The sequence below is a fragment of the Neovison vison genome, chromosome 1, assembly GCF_020171115.1.
Source record: "Neovison vison isolate M4711 chromosome 1, ASM_NN_V1, whole genome shotgun sequence".
NCBI classification, from domain to species: domain Eukaryota; kingdom Metazoa; phylum Chordata; class Mammalia; order Carnivora; family Mustelidae; genus Neogale; species Neogale vison.
Window position 1 is genome coordinate 196,512,561 of NC_058091.1, and position 24,142 is coordinate 196,536,702.

The window sequence follows — 24,142 nt, forward strand, 5'->3', positions numbered from 1 at the left end:
TGTAAGAGGGTTCCCTTTTCTCCCCAGTCTCACCAGAACTTGTTGTTTCTTGTGTTTTTTATGTTAGCCATTCTGAGAGGTATGAGGTAGTATCTCACTGTAGTTTTGATTAGCATTTCCCTAAAGATGAGTGATGTTGGGCATCTCTTCATGTGTCTGTTGACCCTCTGGATGTCTTCTTTGGGGAAATGTTTGTTCAATGTCTTATGCTCATTTTTAAATTTGATTATTTGCTTTCTGGTTTTGAGTTGCACAAGTTCTTTATATATTTTAGATACTAATCCTTTATCACATATGTCCTTTACAAATGTCTTCTCCCATTTCATAGGTTGCCTTTCAGTTTTGTTGATTATTTCCTTGCTCTGCAGAAGATTTTTGTTTTGAGATAATCCCAATAGTTTATTTTTGCTTTTGTTTCCCTTGCCTCAGGAGACATATCTGGAAAAATGTTACTGTGGCCAATGTCAGAGAAATTACTGTCTGTGCTCTCTTCTAGGAATTTTAGGGTTTCAGTTCTCACATTTAGGTCCTTAATCCATTTTTAATTAATATTTGTGTAGGGTGTAACAAAGTGGTCCAACTGATTCTTTTATATGTAGCTGTCCAGTTTTCCCAAAACCATCTGTTGAAGAGATTATCTTTTTTCCCATTGCCTATTTTTTCCTGCTTTGCAAAGATTAATTAACCATATGATCATGCTTTTGTTTTTGGGCTCTCTATTCTGTTCTAATGATCTATGTATTTATTTTTGCCCTGTGCCATATTGTTTTGATCACTATAGCTTTTTAGTGTATCTTGAAATCTGAGATTACAATACCTCCCAGTTTTTATCTTTTTCAAGGCTGCCTTGGCTATTCAAGATCTTTTGTGGGTCCATAAGAATTTTAGGATTATTTGTTCTCATTATGTGAAAAATGCTATTGGCATTTTTCTTTATTTTATTAACATACAATGTGTTATTTGCTTCAGGGGTACAGGTCTGTCAGTCCTGTCTTACACAATTCACAACACTAATCATAGCACATACCCTCCCCGATGTCCATCATCCTATCCCCCCTCACCCCCAGCAACCCTCAGTTTGTTTCTTGAGATTAAGAGTCTCTTATGGTTTGTCTCCCTCCCCGGTCCCATCCTGTTTCATTTTGTCCCCCCTCCTTTCCTCCCACAATCCCCTGCCCTGCCTCTCAAATTCCTCATATCGGAGAGATCATATGATAATTGTCTTTCTCTGATTGACTTGTTTCATTTAGCATGATACCCTCTAGCTCCATCCATATCATTGCTAATGGCAAGTTTCAGTTTTTTGATGGCTGCATAGTATTCCAGTGTGTGTGTGTGTGTGTGTGTGTGTGTGTGTGTGTGTGTGTGTATATATACCACATCTTCTTTATCCATTCATCTGTTGACAGACATCTAGGTTCTTTCCATAGTTTAGCTATTGTGGACATTGCTGCTATAAACACTGGAGTGCACATGCCCCTTCTGTTCATTACATTTGTATCTTTGAGGTAAATCCCTATAGTGCAATTGCTGGGTCCTAAGGTAGCTCTATTTTCGATGTTTTGGGGACCCTCCATTCTGTTTTCCAGAGTGGGTGCACCAGTTTGCATTCCCACCAACAGTGTAAGGGGGTTCCCCTTTATCCGCATCCTCGTCAACATGTATTGTTTCCTGACTAGTTAATTTTGGCCATTCTGACTGGCATGAGGAGGTATCTCACTGTGGTTTTGATTGTATTTCCCTGATGCTGAGTGATGTTGAGCACTTTTTCATGTGTCTGTTGGCCATTTGGATGTCTTCTTAGCAGAAATGTCATTCATGTCTTCTGCTCATTTCTTGATTGGATTATTTGTTCTTTGGGTGTTGAGTTTGATGAGTTCTTTATAGATTTTGGATACTAACCCTTTATCTGATATGTCAATGGCAAATATCTTCTCCCATTCTGTCGTCGTCTTTTGGTTTTGGCATTTTGATAAGGATTGTAATCACTCTGTAGATTACTTGGAGTAGTATAGACATTTTAACAATATTTGTTCTTCCAATCCATAAGCATGGAATCTTTCCATTTATTTCTGTCATCCTCGGTTTCTTTCATCAGTGTTTTATAATTTTCAGAGTACTGGTCTTTTACCTCCTTGGTTAAGTTTATTCTTAGGTATTTTATTTTTTTTTAAAGATTTTATTTATTTATTTGACAGAGATCACAAGTAGGCAGAGAGGCAGGTGGGGAGAGAGAGAGGAAGCAGGCTCCCTGCTGAACAGAGAGCCTAATGTGGGGCTAGATCCTGGGACCCTGGGGTCATGATCTGAGCTGAAGGCAGAGGCTTGACTCACTGAGCCTATTCTTAGATATTTTATTATTGGGTATTATAATTATATTGGTATTATAGTATTATATTGATATTATATAGGTATATATTAGGTGTTATGAATGGAACTATTTTCTTAATTTCTTTTTTTACTTAATTATTAGTATATAGGATTGAAATGGATTTCTGCACAATTATTTTGTATCCTGTAACCTTACTAAATTCATTTGCTACTATTTCTAGTAATCTTTTGGTAGAGTTTTGGGGTTTTATATATATAGTAGTGTCATCTGAAAATAGTGAAAATTTACTTCTTCCTCACCAATTTTGATGCCCTTTATTTCTTTTTGTTGTCTGATTGCTGTGGCTAGGACTTTTAGAACTATGTTGAATGAAAGTGATGAGAATGGATAGCCTTTTCTTGCTCCTGATCTTAGGGGGAAATATTTCAATTTTTCATCACTTAGTATGATGTTAACTATGGGTTTTTCATATATGAATTTTATTATGTTGAAGTATGTTCCCTTTAAACCTACCTTGTTGAAGGTTTTTTATCATGGATAGATGTATTTTGTCAAATGCTTTTTCTGCATCTATTGATATGATCATATAGTTTTTATTCTTTCTCTTCTTCAGTTGGCAAATATTTGTTGAGGATTTTTACACCAATGTTCATCTGAGATATTGGTCTATAATTCTCTCTCTCTCTCTCTTTTTGTAGTGTCTTTATCTGGTTTTGGTATCAGGGTAATGCTGACCTCATAGAATAAATTTAGAAGATTTCCTTCTTCTTCTATATTTTGGAATAGTTTGAGAAGAATAGATATGAACCCTTTTATTTTTAAAAAATATGTGTTTATTTATCTGAGAGAGAGAGAGAGAAAGCATGTGAATTGGGGGAGGGGAAGAAGAAGAAGAAGAGAGAGAGAGTCTCAAGCAGACTCCTTGCTGAGCAGGCAACAGGACATGGGGCCCCATCTAATGACCCTGCGATCATGACCTGATCTGAAACCAAGAGTTGGATGCTCAACTAGTTGAGCCACTTGGGTGCTCTGAACCCTTCATTAAATGTTTGGTAGAAGTCATCTATGAAGCCATCTGGATCTGAACTTTTGTTTGTTGGGAGTTTTTTGATTACTAATTCCATATCATTGCTGGGAATCATTCTGTTCAAGTTTTCTATTTTTTGCTGAATCCTGATTCAGTTTTGGGAGGTTAAATGTTTCTAGGAATTCATTCATTTCTTTTAGGTTGTCCAATTTGTTAGCATATAATTATTCATAATATTCTCATAATTGTATTTCTGTGGTGTTTTTATTTCTCCTGTTTCATTTCTGATTTTGTTTTGAGTCCCCCCCCTTTTTTTAATAAGCCTGACTAAAGGTTTATCAATTTCATTGGTCTTTTCAAAAAACCATCTCCTGGTTTCATAATCTGTTCTATTGTTTCTTTCAGTTTCTATTTTGTTCATTTCTGATTTCATCTTTATCATTTCCTTCCTTCTTCCTTTAGATATAAGGTTAGGTTGTTTATTTGAGATTTTTAAAATTTAATTCTTTAAATTAACATATAATGTATTATTTGCCCCCAGGGGTACAGGTCTGTGAATCATCAGGCTTACACACTTCACAGCACTCACCATAGCACATACCCTCCCCAATGTGCATAACCCAACCACCCTCTCCATACACCCCTCCCCCCGCAACCCTCAGTTTGTTTTGTGAGAGTAAGAGTCTCTTATGGTTTGTCTTCTTCCCAATCCCATATTGTTTCATTTTTTTCCTTCCCTACCCCCAACCCCCCCACTTTGCCTCTCAAATTCCTCATATCAGGAAGAGCATATGATAACTGTCTTTCTCTGATTGACTTATTTCACTCAGCATAATACCTTCTAGTTCCATCCACGTCATTGCATATGGCAAAATTTCATTTCTTTTGATGGCTGCATAGTATTCCATTATATATATATACAGCACATCTTCTTTATCCATTCATCTGTTGATGGACATCTAGGTTCTTTCCATAGTTTGGCTTTTGTTGCCATTGCTGCTCTAAACATTTGGGTGCACGTGCCCCTTCAGATGACTACATTTGTATCTTTAGCATATATAGCCAGTAGTGCGATTTCTGGGTAGTAGGGTAGCTCTATTTTCAACTTTTTGAGGAACCTCCATGCTGTTTTCCAGAGTGGCTGCACCAGCTTGCATTTCCACCAACAGAGTAGGAGGGTTCCTCATTCTTCACATCCTTGCCAGCATCTGTTGTTTCCTGACCTGTTAATTTTAGCCATTCTGACTGGTGTGAGGTGGTATCTTATCAGGGTTTTGATTTGTATTTCCCTGATGCTGAGCGATGTGGAGCACTTTTTCATGTGTCTGTTGGCCATCTGGATGTTTTCTTTGCGGAAATGTCTGTTCATGTCCTCTTCCCATTTCTTGATTGGATTATTTGTTCTTTGGCTCTTGAGTTTGAAAGTTCTTTATAGATTTTGGATACTAGCCCTTTATCTGATATGTCTTTTGCAAATGTCTTCTATTTGAGATACTTCTTGCCTCTTAAGGTAGGCATGTATTGCTATAAACTCCATCTTAGAGCAGCTTTTGCTGCATCCCAACGATTTGGACCACTGTATTTTCATTTTCATGTATTTTTCTTTTTCTTCTTTGATTTCTTGTTTGATCATTCATTGTTTAGTAGCATGTTACTTAATCTCTATATATTTGTGTTCTTTCAAGATATTTTCTTGTGATTGATTTCTAGCTCCATAGCATTGTGGTCAGAGAAGATTCATGGTCTGACTTCTATCTTTCTGAATTTGTTGAGGTTTGTTTTGTAGCCTAATATATGATCTGTTCTGGAGAATATTCCAAATAAACCTGAAATATGCACTGTAGTGGAATATATCATGCTACTCTCTTCTGGCCTGCAAAATTCTTCTGAGAAATTAGTTGGTAGTGTTATAGGGTTTCCCCTTGTGTGTAATTGCTTTCTTTTTCTTTGTTGCTTTTAATGTTCTCTCTTTATTGCTACTTTTTGCCATTTTAATTGCCATCTATCTCTCCCTGGTGTGGATCTCCCTGGGTTGGTTTTGTTCAGGGCTTTTTGTGTCTCCTGGATCTGGATTTGTATTTCCTTCCCCAGATTTGGGACTTTGTCAGCTCTTATTTCTTCAAATAAATTTTTTGTCCCCTTTTCTCTCCTCCTTCTGGCATTCCCATAATGCAATGTTATTATACTTGGTATTGTCGTTGAGTTTCCTTAATCTATTTTCATTTTTAATTCTTTTTTCTCTCACCTGCTCAGCTTGACTACTTTTCATTGTTCTATCTTCCAGGTTGCTGATCCATTCTTCTGCTTCCTCCAGTCTACTGTTTATTTGCTGTAATGTATTTTTTAATGATTTTATTTATCTATTAGAGAGAGGGAGGGAGAGAGCATGAGAGGAGTGTGCAAAGGGTGAAAGAGAATCAAACTCCCTGCTGAGTGGGGAGCCCAATGAGGGGCTCTATTCTAGAACCTTGAGATCACGACCTGAGCCAAAGGCAGGTGAGCTGGGTGAGCCACCCAGGCAACTCTACTATATGTATTTTTAATTTCAGTTATTGAGTTCTTTATCTCTGATTGTTTTTTACGTTTTATGTTTTTTATGTTTTATCCTTTGCTAAGGATCTTACTGAGGCCTGCCACTCTTCTCAAGTCTAGTGAGTATCTTTATAATAATTACTTTATATTCTCTATTGAACATATTACTTATCTCTGTTTCTTTTAGCTCTTTAGTTATGATTTTGTCTTGTTCTTTCATCTGGGACATACTCCATTCTCTCATTTGGCCCAACTCTCTGTGTCTGTTTCTGTGTGTTAAGAAAGTCACCTATATTTCCTGCTCTTGAAAATAGTGGTCTTAGGAAAAAGAGGTCTTGTAGGACCTCTTGTAGGACCTTGTGCAATGTTTCCTGTTCATCAGAACCTAGCATATCAGGGGTGTCTCCAATGCATATTGCATGTGCCCTACTGTTGTGACTGAGTTGCATTTGCCTTCAGTTTGGTTGTCTGCAATGACTCTCTACCTATTGTGAGTACTGTTTGGTCCCTGTGTTGTTAGTGAGCCAGTCTGGGGCTGCCTAGGGCTTGAGTTGAGTCAGACCAGGCATTTGCCAAAACTGCAGTAACACCAAACTGCTGTTCACTTTGTTTGTGTTGTTCCCCAAGAAGCTTTTATTGGCAGGGAGTTCCTGCAGTTAGACCAGATGTCAGCCCCCAGCCTACTGCTGGGGTCACTGTCTGACTGGTGTGTGTGGTTATATTCTGCTCTCCTCAGGTAGTCACTTTGGAGTGGTGCTGGCCCTTGTCGGTGCTGCTTGCACACTGCCAGACTTGTGGTACTTCTTTGGATGGATTCCTGCCAGTGATTTGCTAAAGAGGTATGTCCATAGGAAAACACAGTGGCTGGCTGGGTACATGGTGCCAGCAAGGTCTGCACAGATTCGATATGTGATGGGGACTTGCAGCTACCCAGGAAAATATCTGCTGAGGTTGGGATGGAGAGGGTGTTTCCATAGGAGAATGAAGGGGTTGGGTAGTGCAATTAACAAGAAGGTGGAAAGTGTTCATGCTGTGCTGGTTCCCATGCCTGTAGGCTGGTAGGCAGGGGAGGAAAATGGCCCTTGCCAGCTCTTTTGTTCTTGGGGATGTCTCTCATAGATCCATGTCTCTGCAGCATATACGTTGATATTAGTAAATAAATCTCCTTCCCTGGTGTTTTTCAAACTGCTGCTTCTATGCTATATCTCAGCAGGGCTGTTTGTTATGCTTTCTCTTTAAAGGCAGTTCCCTACTGCCCTCTAGTCTCCCACGTCCAAGCCTGCTGATTTTTAAAGTTTCATGTATTAGGCACCCTGATTGTAAGAACTTGCAAAGTTACGACCCTCTTGTTTTCAAAGCCAACTGTAATGGAGATGCGTCTTCCCAGTGTGTGTGGGGGGTCATCTGTACCTTAGGTGCCTGTTGTGGGGTCTGGTCCTTTTGCTTCTTTAAGCCCTAAGCATCCCTCCCTGCTGTGGACAGTCTTGTGGCTCACTTTGACTCCCAACTGTGTCTCTGCCCTTCCTACCCTCTTTGATATGGCCTTTTCTCTACATCTTACTTTGGAAAACCTGTCCTGCCGGTCTTTGGGTCATCTTCTGGGTATATACTGATGTGAGTGTTATCTAAGTGCATTTGTGGGCGGAGGCTCCACACTCGGCATGGGGTCTGTTTGTCCCTCTGCGGCTCCCCCTGCTCACTCCATCTCTTTATGTCTCTAGCTCTAAAATAAATGCATAAATAAAAACTTTTTTTAAAAATGGGGTAATGACAATTATGTCCAAGTCTCTTCCCAAATATGCTGGAATGTTAAAGCATTCTATTCCTCAACGTTTGCCAACTTGTCTACAGAATAGTGTATATATTGCATATGACAATCTATGTTACTAGGGAAAAAATGAAGCTCTAGTGCCAATAATGTATAATAGTTAAACTGGGAATAGAAAAATCAATAAAAATAAGGATGTCAGTTTATAACAACACTAATTATAGTCATTTATTCAAGCTCCTCACCATTCAGTCTTCATTATATTGCAAATTATTAATTATTACACATCAGTAAATATATGACCTATAAACTTGTCTCTTTAATTGACTAATTTATCCCTATAATACTTAACCCACACACTTTGGGCTGATGTGGCAGGTTTGTCTACTCAAATTTTTAAAAATTATCAGAACTATTGCTCATATTCCAACATTCTCTGTGTGACCTTGGGGTATTAATTTAGTCTTTCAAGTCTTCCTTTTCCTCACCTGAAAATAACAGCTAAATTAGATGATGCCTAAGATCTACTGTAGCTCTAATAGTCATGAATCTAAATATATTTAGACATGCACAATTTCATGTATATGGAGGGAGTAAGAAATTATGTAAATACATGACTTAAAATCTGATTCCCTCATTTAGGAGGGAGGACAATGATTCTAATTTTCTGAATATTGAGAATGAAATGAGTGGAGGCTCCCAATGGAGCTATTCCATAAAAAATAACAAAATGAGGTCTTCTGATTTTGGTGGGGCGGTGGAGGAGAGATCGCAAATTTAAAAATGTTCTTAGTAATAAAAGCTGAACAAACAAACAGGGCATAATTTAACTCTTGGACGAATCCACTCTTGATACATATTAGATAATAAAACAGAAAGGTAACATAATGGTCACAGACATGTTTATAGAGATGCTTATGTCAGGTTCTAACTCAGTCGTAAAAACAAGAAACCAAGGAAGGTCTCCAGGAACTTCAAAGAGGTCCTTAAAGCTACCCAGTGATTATATTATACTCTCTTGGTCCAGTAATTCTTAAATGTGGGGTTTGTCAGCTGGGATATGGGGCACATACAAAGGCCTAGGACCGGTCCTACTGCAGCAGCTTGGCCCTCCGTATTGCTTTATTGCTTTATTTGGTGGTGACACGCACCAAAGGTTGAGAACAGTTGCTCTGATCTGTTTGCTCTTCTGTTCCCCTTGAACAGTGGTTCTCAACGTTTTCTGCAAATTAGAATGACCTGTGGGGCTTTTAGAAATCCCAACACCTTGTCTGGGGGAAGGTGGCAGAGAAGGAGTGTGTATACAGTATGTACACCCCCACACCAGTTCTGTGGACAAGTTTGCAAGCATTGAGGAACAGAATGCTTTTGCACCCCAGCATATTTGGGAAGACTCAGACATAATCGTCTCTACCCCACTTTTTAAAAAAAGATTTTATTTATTTATTTTAGAAACAGAGATAAAGAAAGAGAGAGTGAACGGGGGCAGGGGCAGAGAGACAAGCTGACTCTGTGCTGAGTGCAGAGCCCCGATGAGGGCCTCAGTCTTAGAACTCTGAAATCATAATGAGCTGGAAACAAGAGTAGGACGCTTAACCAGCTGAGCCACCAGGTGCCCCTACCCCGTTTGTTCTCTCTCTTTTCTCCGCCTCTCTTCCTTACTCCTCAAATCTATAGTGTCTTGGCTTCTTTTATAGGAGAAGAGTGCTTGTAAGTAAACAACCCATCCTTAGCGTTTGGATCAATAGCCCTTTCAAAACATTTGCTGAATTCTTTCCAAGGGAGGTAGAGAGTGCCAGAAGCCATGCTGGGCAGAGAATTCTGAAAATAAGGTCTGTTTCGAGCACTCCCTTGTCCTCCACTCCCCCTGTGACCCTCTCTTTCCTGTCTTCCGACAAGCACACAGAGCCTGCGTGCTACCTGCTGCTCACGTAGCCTTCCTTCCCAGGGATTCTCCTGCCAGGCCTGCCCTGTTACTTACTTCTTTCGGGAAACCAAACATCTGATAATTAGGCAAACTAAAATGTTCATACGCTGAAGAGTGGCCCCATGATTTTAGGGTCTTTCTACTGCACGTAGGAAAAGCTGGTTGTGAGCAGCTTAAGCCACAAAGGAAAAAAGTACTTAGTGGAAGGAAGATGAATGAGAGGAGCATCTCTGAGAATTTAAGAGTCGCATCACTTAGTCCTGGGAAGTTCAGGAAATGGGGTAGGAAGTGTACTTGACCCTTATCTGAGGTCCTGACTTGAAGATGACTCAGCTCTCTGTGTGTGTGTTGGAGCTGGCTCAAAGTGGCTTGGGAGAACCCAATGTTACATTTTCAGGAGTTTTGCAAACCAGATGATAGTATATTAGTAGCTGGAAATTGGCCACAATGTATGAACACCAAGGAAATCATCAAAAGCTACAAACACCATTACTGTCCATCAGCTCTAATTTTGTTCCAAGCTTCCAATTTTAAAGAGAGGTTGTTGGAATAATGTGGTCGAGGCATCCATTTCTCACGTATGGCCATGAGCACAGGGTTAGAATATAGGGGATTTTGATGAATGAGGGCAGCAACCCAAAGGGCTTTCTACACAGCTACTGTCCCTTTTTCAGATAATATATTTGCACATTCACCAGGGTTAAGCCATTAGGAAATTAGGAGATATGACTGGTGCTCTTGGTGGGAGCAAATTTATGAACCCAGCCATGACTGATGTATCCTGCAGCTATCCCAGTAGGACACAGCAGCCTGCATGTCATAATCCCTCCGGACCTTTAAAAATAGACACATGCTAGGGCCCCATCAAACAGAGATTCGGCTTTAACTGAGTTTCAGTATGTTTTAAAAGCACCAATGAGGTGACAATAGTTAACAATACTGTTTTGTTTGTCTGACAGTGGCTAAGAGAGTAGATCTCAAAAGCGTTCATCACAAGAACAAAAAATTGTAATTCTATGTGGTGATAGATGTTTACCCAACTTATGGTGGTAATCATGTCACAAGATACACACGCATCAAACCTTTACATTACATCCCTATTCTAATCTGGTGTTATGCGTCAATCATATCTCAATTTAAAGGATAAAAAGCCACCCCCATGTAATTCCAGTGTGCAACCAGGGTTGCAAAAAACAAAGATTATGAGTTGACATCATTAAGGGTCTTGGGAGGACCTTTACACTGTAATATATGGCAGACTTCAATTTTACATTATGTTACAGAATCCGAAGTGGACCCTGATTGGTTGTGGAAAAGGAGGAAAGAGTGAAAATAAAGCAGTCAAGGTGTCCAGGGTCAGAGACAGCCTCTCCCTCTGGAGAATGAGAAAGAGTTTAATTTGGGGTTGATAACTGAAGAGAGATGTCTCTAGGAACATGGCAGTGATGTGTCGGGTACCCTGTTGGGGTTAATAAGTTAAAGTTAAAAGTTTTGAGACAGATGGTGCAGATTAGAGAGTTTTCATGATTGGGAAGATAGGAGTTCTTAAGAATGCCTACGAGCAGCCTTTACTCATTTATTGATTCCATTCTTTCTTTCAGGCAGCAATTATTAATTGAGCAAGTATTATATGCAAGGTACTGTGTTAGGCTACAGATGCAGGGGTTCCCACGACACTTTCAGGTTGGATGATGGGCTGCAATAACTCATGGAACTCAGGAAAAGTACTGCACTTAAATTACAGCTTTATTGTAAAGGGTGAAAATCAGGAACAGCCAAACAAAGAATCCCATGGGCGAGGTTTGAGAGGGTTCTGACATGAGCCCCTAGGCACCCTCAGTACGTCTCACTATCCTGACACACTGATGCATCTCACTGACCAGCGAGCTCACCATCTCCTCTACATCCAGAGCTTTTCCTGGAGTTTTATTACACCGTGTGTTTCTTTTGGGTGGGGAGTGGCTGGGAATGTGAGACTGATGGGGAAGGCTGGAAAATGACAATGCGGGACCATCTAGAATGTGCTGATATATGTCCTGAAAGTGATGAAAGCATTTTAAGAATAACGTCATATAATAAAGAGTTTGGCCAGTTTTTGTCCCTGGTTCCTGAGAGATAACCTCTAAATCTGTGGCATTTCTTGGGTAAGGGGACTATTCAGTATTCATAGTGAACCCCTTGGATCATTCCTGAGTTTATGTTAATGAGATACAGGCTGTGAACCCAAAAAAACACCGATGTCATTAGAGACCTGGAGCTTAGAGCCACATGATAACAGCCTGACCTCTGAGGACCGAAGTGGGCTGGAGATTGACTTCTGTCACTTGAGTGGATGATTCAATGATACCTTAGTAATAAAACACGGGGCTTGATCCCAGGTCCCTGGGATCATGACCTGAGCTAAAGGCAGACGCTTAACCAACTGAGCCACCCAGGCACCCCCCACCATGAGTTACTTTAACGTATAATCGAACCTGACAGTGTTGTGGGAACCCCGGAATGTGTAGCCGGCTTGTCAGAAGTGTAGGTGATTGGGAATCCCTAAACTTGCAACTGAGGTCTGAAGTAAGAGTTGTTCTGTGGGAGGCTGTGCCCTTGACCTATGAATTCTGCATGTATTCCAGGTAGTTGGTGTAAGAATTGCAATGCAAATAAGTGTGTGTGTGTGCATGCACGTGTGCATGCGTGTGCATGTACATGTTATGGCTGGTGATTTGCTCAGTTCTCCTCCCATGTTACTGTTTTAGGCTCCAACTTCGATCTCTCAGTTCCTCATAGAAACCTTTCCAGCCCTTGAAAGCAGCTTATTACTGTGGCTTGTAGCTTATTACTGTGGTTGTAGCTTATTACTTGTGTCCCCAAAGTCTTTCATTTTCTTCTCTGTTCCAACGTTTACGCAATGTATTAAAATGATTGGTTCGCATGACTGAATCAATCCTGGCACTCATCACCCTTGAGGACAAGGAGTCTGTCTGATTCTTCTTCAAGTCTTCAGGCCTCAGCCCACACCCTGAATAAAGGAGTAAGTGAATGAGTGACTGTTCAGGTGGAACGCTGGAGAGGGACCTCAGCAGTTTTTATAGCTTCTTAGGTGGCTTCATGCCATTGTCACGGATGGACTTTGAGAGGAAATAAGTGGACAGCAATGAGGAAGTAATACAGCAGGGCAACTGTCCCATAAGTTTAAGAATTCAAGTTGCAAGGCAGTAACTGTTGTATTACTAAAATGCATATGGATAAATGTATACATCTGAGCTCCCGTGCTTCTCAAAACTAGGAAGAAGGGAAACCTAGATCAAAGTGTGTTTCTTATTCCTTAGCCTCCTGGCATTGGAATACTCCCAAGGACTGCCGGATCCATCTCAAGAGCTGGTCCACCTCGGACTTACTCAGTCTGAGCCTTTTCCTGGACTGGGAATTTTTTCTGCAGCCGGGACAGTCCACACAACAATCTAGACATGTGTGTATTTGTAGAACCAGACATCTGCAGACAGCTGCGGATTATTCCTGGCCTACCAATGCTCTTTAACTGCTTTGCTGTGTCCTATAAAATCATTTTGAAATACTATATGTCTTTTTAATATTTAGAAAATTTAAATCTACCCCTAAATTTTAAATATCTAAAATACCAAGGTAGTTTTTAATGGTTACAAATGATGTAAATTTTGGCATATTGTAAATATCGACATTTAAAATTCCTATATTACATTTTAAAATATGTCCAGTAGAATATGAATGTCGTAAAGATTTGATATCTAGCATATTTGTACTAAAAGATGAACATGTTCTTTTTAAATAGTTGGAAATTTCTCCTTCCTCCCCCCTTAACTTCCTTCCTCCATCTTTAACCTAATACAATACATTCTATGATTGAAAGGCTTTACAATACCATAATTTCCTGAAACAAAAATATGCATATAAATGGAAATATAAATGAACATTTAATTTCCAATGACCATAAGGCTTAAGTATTTTAAAAATCTTCTGGCTGGCACTATCATTTTAATCATAACCAGTGCACCATTGATCAAAACAACAAAAATATATTATAAGTTTTGATGATTAAATTATTTAACATTATGCATCTATTAAGGAGATGAGTCTTATTCTTCAGGCATCGCATCTGTGTGTGACTATTACTAGAATGAGTCAGGATTCAGTATCAATTTTATTTCCATTTTGAATTATTTTTACATAAGTGCTGAAAAACTTTGTTCCCATAAGTTATTGGTGGAGAGTCATGAGTTTTGTTCTTGCAATGTCACTCAATTACTCAATTCTTTGAACTCCTTGCCATTTAGATGCCAAAAATAACCTAGCAATGTATCAGTCAGAAGTATTTTTAATTATCTAGTATCTAGATTTGGCTTTAGAAATTGAAAGCAAAGATTTAGAAATCATTTTCAAATGAAGAAGGATTTGTTACCCAATCTTTAGAGGCCTTCACTTTCTCAATATCAACAAAAATAGTTCACCTTTCTCTTTATTTGCATCACGGAGGTTTTCTCAACGGAGGGATTGCTTTATAGTAAGAACAGCCATGGAAAGAGGTTGGCTTTTTTTCTTTTTTTTTTTCCATAAAGTGAAAGCAAAGGTGGAAAGGAGATCCTGTATCACCCCAACCCCCAGGGTTGTTCTCAGACCTTGTTTGGATAGGGTACATATGTAGCTGAGGCTCTGAAACTGATCACCTAGGGGCCACCTGTCTGCCTGGGTGTCCCTTAGGTCGTCTTTGTATGTTCCCAGAGATCTGATTATTCCTTGTGGAGACGCTGACCTACTTACTGAGATTTGTGGTAACTAACAATTAGGATGGGCCTTCCTTATTTGCGAGCCTTGCTACTCTGGCTTTTTTTTTTTTTTTTAAAGATTTTATTTATTTATTTGACAGATAGAGATCACAAGTAGGCAGAGAGGAAGGTAGAGAGAGAGGGGGAAGCAGGCTCCTCACTGAGCAGAGAGCCCGATGCGGGACTCGATCCCAGGACCCTGAGGTCATGACCTGAGCTGAAGGCAGCGGCTTAATCCACTGAGCCACCCAGGTGCCCAGTACTCTGGCTTTTGAAGTATTTATTCATGTTGCTACAACTGAGTTTAGTTCTCATAGTGCAGTTTAAGTACTTTTTAAAAGATTTTATTTATTTATTTGACAGCAAGAGAAAGAGCAGAAGCAGGGAGAGCAGGAGAGGGAGAGGCAGGCTCCCTGTTGAGCAGGGAGCCTGATGGGGGTGCTCAATCCCAGGACCACAGGATCATGACCCAAGCCAAAGGCAGATGCCCAACTGACTGAGCCACCCAGGTGCCCCTCATAATATAGTTTAAAACAGGGTTTTATCGGAAAAACATGGTTATATAGGAAAAACACACTGTAGACTTAGACTTTAGAATCAGACACAGAGAGATAATAAATAACCAAATAATCAGCATTAATTTTTTAAAGCATCTGGCATTGCTTTACATTATTCCATACAAATAAATTTTCTCTACTTAGGGATATTCCATTTTATTGTTGCTGTGAAATGATATTTGATGGAAAATTCTGACCCCAGGATTGGTATTTGAGACTAGCATTTGAGCTTCTATCTGGCTTTCATTTGTGTTTTTCAAGATCCCTATACTGATTCGTGCATTTAATGGGACAGTGTCCTGTCCTCTGTGTCCTCAGGGAATTTGACAGGTCCCTGAGGACCCCATCATGTGATAAGAATCACTCAGCAAGCTTCAGAGTAGTTCCAAAGTGGCATGTGTCATAACCTACTTGGCAACTCCAATTATCCTTGAAACTCCTGGTCAGTCAACGGAAGGGTTTCACCTTTCTCAAGAGGCAATGTCATAATTTCACCTCAAGCCACAATGTCATAATGATATATTTTTCACTGATATCAAAGCTATCTTTTCAACCACCAGTATATTCCTAACAGCCCTGTAGTGTTCCTTAAGATCTGGAAGGGCTCAGCACACAGGATTTACTAAAATAAAAAGCCCTATATCTACTGGTTCTGGTTGTGTGCTTAAGAGTTATATGAAGTCCTTTGTTTTTTTTTTAAATTTTATTTATTTATTTGAAAAAGAGAGAGATAGAACACAGTTGCAGGTGGGAGGCTCAGAGGGAGAGGGAGAAATAGATTCCCTGCTGAGCAGGAAGCCCAGCCCTGGGGCTCAATCCCAGGAAGGACCCCAGGATCATGACCCAAGCTGAAGGCAGCCATGCTGCCTTCTACTACAAACCCATGAGTTAAACATGTTGACAAACTATCCATGTATTCTAGAAAAATGAAAATGGATTTATTTAAGAAGATTCTTATGACAGTGAGGTCATCAGAAACATTTTTCTTTCATCAAACCTCACTTTAATTGTAGATGTAGTTGAATTCCTGAACGAAAAATCCAATGCTACTAACAAGTTAGGGCAACACTTTATCCATTCTGTGGAGATATACCTAAGATTTCAAGTTAATGTTGAATGTATCCTCCTTTGTTTGCAGATACAAAGACAGAGATGTATGGACAGAAAACACAGAAGACACATAGGGTGTTGCAATTGGAAAAAGAAAGTCCTGTCAATGAATTTGTATGCTGTTTCCCTAGGCAAGGCGAGGTCAGGAGCCATGTGAGTAAATTCTTTTTATTTCTTCTCAGTCTCTAAAGTAGTGATCTATGTATAGTAGTACCTCATTGAGCCAACATTTTGAACTGACTTTAGAATGGAGTTCATACTTCTTAAAACATTTATGTATTTTCTATCTTGTAAAATATGGTTTAGAGAAAGGAGAGCTTGCAGTTCTTGAGTGAAAAATGGAAACTTAGAAATTTTAGGGTAGAAAATTTAGGGTAGGGCCCTAGGTATTACCTAGAAGAGTGGTTTCAAATTTTTTTTAGAATCTGAGAAACTCCTTTTCCCAAATTCACGAGTTTGATATCAGTGAACAAACTGACACTTCCCAATCACTTTTTAAGGAAGATCTATGTGATCAAAACACATAGGAATGAACATGGACTCTTGAAGTTTAGGATCCCGTTTTTTAGAGAGGCGTCATGGAACATAAAGAGATTGTCAATTTGACAAAAGCAATCCTAAAAATGTCACCATTGACAGGTTGAATAATGCAATCAATAATTTTAGCTTCTGTCAAACTATTTATTGGTTCTGAACCTAATTAGCCTAAAGGAACTGTGAATTCAATTCAAGCAGTATGCAAGAGTATTTCTATCAAGAAATCTAAAACTTTGGGGCACATGGGTGGCTCCGTGGGTTAAAGACTCTGCCTTCAGATCAGGTCATGATCCCAGGGTCCTGGGATTGAGCCCCACATCAGGCTCTCTGCTCAGCAGGGAGCCTGCTTCTCCCCTCTCTCTCTGCCTGCCTCTCTGCCTACTTGGGATCTCTCTCTCTCTCAGATAAATAAATAAAATCTTAAAAAAAAAATCTAAAACCTAAGATATTTGTTGCATCATTCTTCCTTTGTATATTTAAAGTTATCTGTTACATATAGCACATTTTCAGAGACTAAATGCATTTTACAGATCCTATCTATTTTTATAAAGATGATATATTTTTATGTATAAAAAATCACAAAATGACACAGTTGGAAAGGACCTGGAAATAATTTCTTAAGATTCTTTAAGTTTTACACATTGCTCATTTAAGAGGAAGACTGTAAGGATTTTGGTGAAACAATCTAAACATAACACCCTACTATATTCTTATATTTTTTTCTCAGTCTTTCACAGTGGTTGTATTCACACCCAATTCTATTGAACTTTATTAAGATTTTCCAAAATAATCAGCTTTATCTTCATAGATGCAACAACAACTTCCCTTTACTACCCATTGTTTCATCACACTTCAACAACCTAACTACATCAAGGACACAACTGACATTAACAGGTAGGGAACAAACACAACTGACTCCTGGCCAGCATGTACCTCAGCTGGGAGCACACAGTTCTCTGGCACACCAGGACCAAGTTTGCTGTGAGGTCTTATCAGTCAGCATGTTTTCCAGAGGGACTAGAAAGCTTGGCTTAATCCAGGAATCAGTTTTTGTACCCAATTACTGTACAATCGGTATGTTAGGTGGAACTCTTGTTTAAGCAAATTTACTCTTTACCCATACCATTCCTGAATGTTCAACCCCATGGAGCTGGCTGACAGGTGCCATGGTTCTGGTTATTCAGAGAAGAGAAAAAATTCTAATTACTTCCATCTCAAAATATTCTCACTGCTTTTGTCATATAGAATAGTTTGTTGTAATAATAAGTGAAAAAACCTTGAAATTCATTCAAAGCTATAGCTCTCCTCAACCTCAGCTTGATCTTGCTTCAAGAGACAAATCTGCAGGGGGAAAAGAAGGGGACACAGGCTAGCTGCTTTGAGAGAAGCATGTTTCACATCTACCTCGGCTAAGCCTAGATTCTGGAGGAAGCAACTGCAGCATTTCCCTGACCAAATGTTATTCCAACGACTGATGGGACAGAAAAGGACACTGTAGGCTATATCGAACAGATGTGACTTGAGAGAGGCTACACGTTCACATTTTGCAATGAGACCCTCTGGGACCATGTACCGGGGGGTATTGATCCAACTAGAAGGAAAGCAGCCATTGCACAAACGGCAGGCTGGCCTTATAATCTATAAAAGAACGTCCTCCTTGTCTTTCCAAAGTGCATTTGCGTGCCAAGGACAGATTTGGAGGATCCAGAATGACTATTTCTAAAGAGAATGTCATTACCATGGCTGAAGCGCCCTGTACCAGAGGCAACTGTTACCCTGAATTTTGTTTGTTGTTCTCTTGCTTTTAAGCTTGGGAACACATATACTACATAAGCATTTATTCCTAAATAACATATTGTAATTCATTTTGTTTTGTTTTGTTTGTGCATTTGTTTGTTTGTTTGTTTGTTTATTTTAAGGTAGACTCCATGGCCAGTGTGGAGCCCACTGCTGAGCTTGAACTCAAGACCCTGGGATGAAGACCCCAGCTGAGATCAAGAGTCAGAGGCTTAACCTACTGAGCCTCCCAGGTGCCCTGAGGTTTTTGTTTCAGAACTTACATTATTAGTATCACATTACATATTATCTTTTGCTACATTATTTTGCCGAATATTATATTTGTGAGATTTGTCTATACCAGTGCACACAGCAACTGTTCATTTACTTTTCCTGCTCTATGTTGTGTTCGATTATATGAATATCGCATTTTGTTGATGAACACTTGGATTATTTCTAGTTTCTAGTTATCACCATACTGCAATGAATATCTTGGCGCATGTCTCCGGGTACCTACTGCTACAGTTTCCTGAACTTACATACCTGGATGAGGGTAGAGGGTTATATACACATCATCTTCCGTTCCAGAGTCAATTTGAGGCCTCAAATGATGTTATGGAAATCATTCCCTTCATCAAGTATCAAAATTGTCCTCCTTTTCCAGGGTACCCTTGAGGAACTCAAGCTCGCTGGCAGTCTGCATGGGCTGTTTTCCTTCCTGATTTATCTTTCCTCCTGGGATGCTGCCTTTGTGAGACAGGGATTCCTGGGGTCCCCACCTCTGAAGGGCCAGGACCCCAACTTCCTTGAGATTTCTTTCAAAAGGATCTTGAATGTCACTCCTTGACATCTTGTTACTTCTTTGATGCATTGGGTAAGATTCTTTTTAAACATTTTCAAGCTTTTTTCATGGTCACTGGGAGAATTGGTCCAATTTACCTAGTCTTCCACTCACAGAAATAGAAATTCCACACTTTCAACTTTACTAGCTAATGCCAGTTTGCTGTCCAAAAGGGTTAATCCACCCACTAACAGTGAATGGCATGTCCATTGATGAGAGATATTTACTTTTCCATGTGTCCCATTTTGTACTCTTGGCCTTTTGTGTTCTGTGAATATATTACTTATTTAAAAATACATATAAAAATTATTAAAAATATTATGAGTGAATCATCATTAATTTGGAAGGTAGATGCCCTCAAGGAAACTAAGCCACATGTTGTAATTTCTTAACCCTGCTTCCTAGTATTTTCTTTAATTCAATGTTGTGCTGATTTTTATTTCAGACAGGAAATTTTTTTATACAGACAATGTCTATATTCACAGAATCTAAAATGATTAGCATCACTGGATTAGAATGGATCAAAAGATCACAGTGATGGGGCGCCTGGGTGGCTCAGTGGATTAAAGCCTCTGTCTTCAGCTCCGGTCATGATCCCAGGGTCCTGGGATCGAGCCCCACATCAGGCTCTCTGCTCACTAGGGAGCCTGCTTCCCGCACTCTCTTTGCCTGCCTCTCCTCCTACTTGTGATCTCTGTCTGTCAAATAAATAAATAAATAATCTTTTTTAAAAAATAAGCCTTTAAAAAAAATCACAGTGATGAGAAGAATTCAATCAGGAAGTCTTAATGTATATCAGAGAAATGACTAGTTCTTTTGTTGCTATGGGGAAAATGATGTTTTCAGTTCCTTTCCCATTAAGGGCATTCTTGGAGTTAGTAGAAATCAAAACAGGTCAGTATGCCAGGAGTACTCAGGCTGTAGGATACAATGTGGTAAAAAAAACTCAGATGAATTTTAGAAATTCACTGTATTTTATTTAGTATATGGGAAAATCTTATATGTATATGAAAAGATATTAAAAGATAAAAGAATCTTTTATCGGGGCAATGATATTGACATATATGTGTAAGTTATTTGGGATTAGACCACAAGGGACTTCAGATTTTGTTTAAAGTCCTGAAAAGGCAAAATTAAAATATCATGAAGAAGCAAACTATTAATCTTGATTGCCAGTGAGTGAGTAATTTCTTAACATCTAGATTATTATGAAGCTTATTGGCCTTCCCTCCTTCCCTTAGGTGTCTAGAATTGCTGAAATGTAACATGTTTAAAACTAAGACAGATTCCCATTCATCAGAGATAATGTCAGAGTGACTTTGTTCTCACACTGAAGGATGGTTCTGAAAGTCTTTCACTCTCTCTTTACCCTGAAGATTCTATAATCCCCCCAAATGATGGGTGCACCACTATTCAGGGTGTGTGGCAAAACTGCTTAATTGGAGGGCCTATCTAAAATGAATAAACTAGGTTTTTTTGGAAATAGCCTACTAATGCCATTGATTCTCAGTTAATTTTTCCTCTTAATACATATTTACCTAGGTAATATTTATGATTGAGAATTTAATATTGGAAAAGACTGACACCTAATAAGTGCTCAATAAATGTTTACATTATTACTATTACTAATACACATTTATACTGTATCTAGAGCCTTTTGTATTCTTAGTAATCCATTTACATTCAATAACTAGATTTCTTGGGGCACCTGGGTGGCTCAGTGGGTTAAAGCCTCTGCCTTCGGCTCAGGTCATGATCTCAGGGTCCTGGAACTGAGCACCATATCAGGCTCCCTGCTCTGCAGGGAGCCTGCTTCCCCGCCTTCCCCTCTGCCTGCCTCTCTGCCTACTTGTGATATCTCTCTCTGTCAAATAAATAAATAAAATCTTTAAAAAAATAACTAGATTTCTTTTTTTTGAAATGTATCAATCTTTACTTTGTGGTCATAGTTAAAATCAAATAGCCGATAACAGATTTATTTTTTTTTTAAGATTTTATTTATTTATTTGACAGAGAGAGATCACAAGTAGGCAGAGAGGCAGGCAGAGAGAGAGAGAAGGAAGCAGACTCTCCGCTGAGCAGAGAGCCTGATGCGGGACTCGATCCCAGGACCCTGAGATCATGACCTGAGCCGAAGGCAGCGGCTTAACCCACTGAGCCACCCAGACGCCCCGATAACAGATTTATAAATTAGATAATCTCAAAAGATGCAGAAAAAGCATTTGACAGAATACAACATCCTTTCATTATAAAAACCTTCAACAAATTGCATATAGAAGGAACATACCTCAACATAATAAAGAACATATGTAACAAACTTGTATCATCCTCAACAAGAAAGGTTAAAACTTTCCTTCTAGGATCAGAAAAAGACAAAGGTGCCCACTCTCTCACCACACTTATTTAGCACAGTACTGGATGTGCTATCTACAGCAATTAGGCAAGATAAAGAAATAAAAAGCTTCCAAATTGGAAAGGAACAAGTAGAATTATCTGTGTTTGCAGATGATATGACCTTATATACAGAATAGAAAATCCTAAAGACTCAACAAAAATGCTGTTGGAATTAACCAACAAATTCAGTAAATTCACAGAAAGAAAACACACATGCAGAAATCATTTGCATTTCTACATGCTAACAACTAAATATCTGAAAAAGAAATTTTTAAAAATTCCATCTGTAATAGTATCAAAAAGAATAAAATACTTCGGAATAAATTCAGCCAAAGAAGTGAAAGATCTGAAAACTGAAAGACTTTGATGAAAGTACAAACAATTGAAATGGACAAAAACAAATGGAAAGATATCCCAGTTCATGGATCAGAAGATTTAATATTATGAAAATGTCCATACCACACAACGCCATCTATAGATTCAATGCAATCCTCATCAAAATTTCAGTGCATTTTCACAGAAATAGAAAAAAAAAGTCCTAAAATGTGTATGGAACCACAGAAGACCCCAGGAGCCAAAGCAATCCTTAAAAAGGAGAACAAAAAGAGAGCGAAAAGGAGAATCACACCTCCTGGTGTCAAGCTATATAACAAACTCATAGTAATTAAAACAGCATGGTACTGGCATAAAAATAGACACATCAGTGGAACAGAATCGAGAGCCCAGAAATAAACCCCTACGTACATACAAACTAATATTTGACAAGGGAGCCAAGAATATTCAATGGGGAAAGGATAGTCTCTAATAAATGTACTGGGAAAACTGGATAATCACAAGCAGAAAAGTGAATTTGGATCCCTATCTTACACCACTCACAAAAATTAACTCAAAATAGATTAAAGACTTAAACATAAGACTTGAAACCATAAAACTCCCAGGAGAAAGCATAAGGAGAAAGCTCCTTGACTGGATCTTGTCACTGATTTTTTATGTCTGATACCAAAGTGCATGCAAGAGAAGCAAAAATCAACAAATGAGGCTACATCATAATGAAAAGCCTGTGCAGAGTGAAAGGTACTATTAGAACGAAGAGGCGGTGTGCAGAAGGGGAGAAAATATTTTCAAAATATATATCTGATGAGGGGTTAATATCCAAAATATCTAAGAAACTCATACAACTCAACAACAAAGATAGCAACAATAAAACCTGAGGTAAAAATGAACACAGGGGGCGCCCGGGTGCCTCAGTCAGTTAGGCATCTGCCTTCAGTTCAGGTCATGATCCTGGAGTCACAGAATCAGCCCCATGCTGGGGGAGAGGGGTTCCTGCTCAACAGTGAGTCTGCTTCTCCCCCCCACTTTGCCCCTCCCCGACTGTGTTCTCACTCTCTCTCAAATAAATAAACAAAATCTTTTTAAAAATGTGCACAGGAACTGAATAGGCATTTTTCCAAAGAAGACATACAGATGCCCAAGAGGTAGGTGGAAAGATGCTCACATCACTCATCAGCAGGGAAATGTAAATCAAAGCCACAACGAGATATCGTCCCATACCTATTAGAATGGCTGACATCTAAAAGTCAAGAGAGAACAAGTGTTGACAAAGATGTGAAAAAGAGAGAACACTTGTGCACTGTTGGGGGGAATGTAAACTGGTGCAGTCAGTATAGAAAACAGCATAGAGTTTCCTCAAAATATTAAAAATGGAACTACTATATGATCCAGCAATACCAGCTCTTGGTATATGTCCGAAGGAAATGCAAACAGGATATTGAAAAGATATCTGCATTCCCATGTTTATTTCAGCATTATTCAGAAGAGCCAAGATATGGAAACAACCTAGATGTCTATCAGTAGACGAATGGGTAAAAAAGTTGCGGTATTTTCAAACAATGGAATATTATTCAGTCATGAGAAAAGGAAATCCTGCCATTTGTGATAACATGGAAGGACTTAGAGGGCATTATGTTAAGTGAGAGAAATGAGAGAAAAAGGCAAATCCTATATGATCTCACGTATATGTGGAATCTAAAAAAAGCAAATTTGTAGACACAGAGAGTAGAATGGGGGTTACCAGGGGCCAGGGGTGTAGAAATTGGGGAGATACAGGCCAAACTTGTAGTTGCAAGATAGTGGAGGTCTAGGGATCTAATGCACAGCATTGTATTGTAGTTAACATCCTTGAAAGTTGCTAAGAGACTGCCAGTCTTTAATGTTCTCATCACACATACACATACACACACACACAAATGACAATTGTGTGACTTGATAGAGGTGTTAGCTACTGCTTGGTGGCCAGAGGCCATATAAATGTATGAAATCAACAGGCTGTCCATCTGAAACTTACATAAATTTATGTTAACGATATTCCCATAATGAAAAAGACCTATAAATCAAAGACTTGACCCTGTAATAGAAAGCAAGTAAGAAGTAATTGGGGCTAGACACCGCAAAAGGCCGCAGAGATGCCTATGTTTTCAGTGGTTCTGTTCTTTTTGTGCTTAGTAGGAAATTTTTCCTTATAAATGGCAGGAGAATTCTAGGCTTAAAA

General features: G+C 39.1%; 1 long non-coding RNA gene across 1 annotated transcript in view; it reads left to right on the plus strand.

Moving 5' to 3' along the window:
• The window catches only part of LOC122917330, a 95,706-nt gene extending 77,166 nt beyond the window's left edge, over nucleotides 1-18,540 (plus strand). Inside the window, exons 2-3 of the long non-coding RNA XR_006386378.1 lie at nucleotides 16,072-16,196; nucleotides 18,500-18,540. This is a non-coding gene — a long non-coding RNA (uncharacterized LOC122917330). The remainder of the gene's footprint in view (nucleotides 1-16,071; nucleotides 16,197-18,499) is intronic.
• Nucleotides 18,541-24,142: the final 5,602 nt, after the last annotated feature.